We start from the raw sequence: 3,312 nt of genomic DNA, 5'->3' as shown, positions 1-3,312 counted from the left end.
TCTCTTCTTACTCAAGAATTTTGCCAGTCCACAGCTCCCTTGACAAGAGGGGGCATAGCAATGAAGAGAAGCTGCTTCATTCACAGGTGAGTGGTGGAAGAGTCAGGGATCTGGTGCTGGGAGAATTTTTCTATTCATCCATATCTTTGGTCTGATTATCCAGAACAGCCACGGTCTCTACCATGTTGCTTTTGAACCTACAGGGATCAGCTTTTCTCCTGTGGTTATTACTCCCTCAGTATACCCCCAGCTCAGAATCACAGAATCACAGAATGGTTGAGATTGGAAGGGACCTCTGGAGATCAACTAGTCCAACCACCCTGCTCAAGCAGGGTCCTCTACAGCATATTTGCCAGGATCGCGTCCAGGCGCGTTTTGAATATCTCCAGGGAAGGAGACTCCACAACCTCTCTGGGCTACCTGTTCCAATGCTCTGTCACCCTCACAGGAAAGAAGTTTGTCCTCAGGTTCAGATGGAACTTCCTGGGTTTCAGTTTGTGCCCATTTCCTCTTGTCCTGTCGCTGGGCACCACGGAGAAGAGACTGGCCTCATCCTCTCGACACCCTCCCTTCAGATATTTGTACATATTGATGAGATCGCCTCTCAGTCTTCTCTTCTCCAGGCTACACAGGCCCAGCTCTCTCAGCCTTTCCTCATAGGAGAGATGCTCCAGTCCCCTCATCATCTTTGTAGCCCTCCGCTGGACTCTCTCCAGGAGCTTCATGTCTCTCTTGGACCGGGGAGCCCACAACTGGACACAGTACTCCAGGGGAGGCCTCCCCAGGGCTGACGAGAGGGGCAGGATCACCTCCCTCCACCTGCTGGCAATACTCTTCCTAACGCAGCCCAGGATACCATTGGCCCTCCTGGCCACCAGGGCACATTGCTGGCTCACGGTCAACTCGTTGTCCACCAGGACCCCCAGGTCCTTCTCTGCAGAGCTGCTTTTCAACAGGTCAACCCCCAGCCTGTCCTGCTGCATGGGATTATTCCTCCCTAGGTGGAGGACCCTGCCCCTGCCTTTGTTGAACTTCAGGAGGTGCCTTTCCACCCAACTCTCCAGCCTGTCCAGGTCCCTCTGAATGGCAGCACAGCCTTCTGGTGTGTCAGCCACTCCCCCTCATTTAGTATCATCAGCAAACTTGCTGAGGGTGCACTCTGTCCCTTCCTCCAGGTCATCGAGGAATAAGCTAAACAACACTGGACCCAGTATTGATCCCTGGGGAACATCGCTAGCTACAGGCCTCCAACTAGACTCTGTGCCACAGATCACAACCCTCTGAGCTCTGCCATTCAGCCAGTTCTCAATCCACCTCACCGTCCACTCATCCAACCCACACTTCCTGAGTTTACCTGGGAGGATGTGAGGGGAGACAGTGTCAAAAGCCTTGCTGAAGTCCAAGTAGACAACATCCACTGCTCTCCCCTCATCTACCCAGCCAGCTGTCCCATCCTAGAAGGCTATCAGATTGGTCAAGCGTGATTTCCCTTTGGTGAATCCATGCTGACTACTCCTGATCACCTTCTTGTCTTCCAGATGCTTAGTGATGACCTCCAGGATGAGTTGTTCCATCACTTTTCCAGGGATGGAGGTGAAGCTGACAGGCCTGTAGTTTCCCGGGTCCTCCTTCTTGCCCTTTTTGAAGACTGGCGTGACATTGACTTTCTTCCAGTCCTCAGGAACCCTCCTGATTGCCATGACCTTTCAAAGATGATGGAAAGTGGCCTAGCAATAACATCCTCCAACTCCCTCAGCACTCGTGGGTGCATCCCATCAGGGCCCATGGATTTATGGATGTCAGGTTTGCCCAAATGATCTCTAACCCAATCCTCTTCGACCAAGGGAAAGTCTTCCTTTCTCCAGACTTTCTCTCTTGTCTCTAGGGTCTGAGGACTGGCCTTAGCAGTAAAGACTGAAGCAAAGAAGTCATTCAGTAACTCTGCCTTCTCTGTACCCTTTGTCACCAGGGCACTTCCCTCATTCAGTAGTGGGCCCACACTTTCCCTAGTCTTCCTTTTGCCACTGATGTATTTGCAGAAGCCCTTCTTGTAGAAGCCTCTTCTCAGGGGCTTCCTTCTTCCCCAAGATATCAGTTTTTTGGTTCCTTCTCTCCTTTTTTCTGTCTCTCTTTTTCTTGTCTTCTTCTGTGATAAGCTATGGGAGACATTGTCCTAGTGTGTTTATGCATCCTCCATGCTGTGTTTCAGGCTGTGGTACCCTGCATGCCCCATGAGGCAGCAGAGGAGTGAGCCTCAGTGAGCAGAGCCTGGCCTGCACTGTCCTACAAGGGCTGCTTGTACTGTGCTTATGTCCATGCACATGTGTGCTCGGCAGGCACACCGCTGATGGGCTGTAACATCATTTTCTGCAGGTCACAGCTATGTGCACTTCAGGAACTAGAGTCATTGCAGTAACTGGCCCCAGACTGCTTGAGGGAGGAGCAGGAGCTTGCCTGTCTTTCTAGAGCCCTTTGATATTTCAGCACTGCTCACTTCTTGCTTCTATCAGTATCATCAGCCCCAGAACTGCTGAAGGAGCTGTTTCGGTCATAGCTCCATTATCTGAAGCTGCACATCTAATAGAAGGTGGTAGTTTGCTGCTGTGTTGGCCTGGGAGTTGCCTCTGGTCACTCTAGAGGCAGACTTCATGGACAGAGAGGAGTTTAATTTGATATGTGGCACAAGGACATGAAAATAAAGGAGACTGTTCCCTCCTTTGAAGCAAGCTATCACAGTTAAGTTTTTAGTTAATCTTTGGGCAGATCTGTGAGGTGATTTCCCCACACACACGTTCCCCCTGTGTCTCCTGGCAGCAAATTCTGGAAATGTACCTGACCTACCAATATCTAATTTAGAAAAACTGGGTTTCCCCAAGATTGTTAGGGCTGCTGATGGTGTTACGAGCTAATATTTTATTGGGTTTGGAGGCCTCCTCTGCTCTCAAACAAGCTGTCTGTAAAAGTTCTCAGTCCACTCTTCTGTGACCTCAGTAACGCACAGCGGCAGGTTCCTGAGCAGCAGTGTGAAGCACAGGAAGGACTTAAGATAATAGTATGCTAAAGATATTTGATATTTAAATGCTTGACCAAGCAGGCCTCCTCAAAGGAACAGAGACTGCAATAGCTGCCCAACCCTTTCATTTTGGGGGAATCTGCTTAGCTGCTCCTGCCACGCTCAGGGAGCCCAGTACTCTAGCTTTAGCATACTGTGCAGAGGGCAGTTGAATCACACGCTGAACGGTGGGATAAAGTAATAAGAAGATGCAGACCAGCCCTGTAGACAAAGCCCTTAGACTGTCCTGGGGTTGCTAC

This window comes from Struthio camelus, chromosome 15, assembly GCF_040807025.1.
Source record: "Struthio camelus isolate bStrCam1 chromosome 15, bStrCam1.hap1, whole genome shotgun sequence".
NCBI lineage: Eukaryota > Metazoa > Chordata > Aves > Struthioniformes > Struthionidae > Struthio > Struthio camelus.
This window is presented reverse-complemented; position numbering follows the sequence as displayed.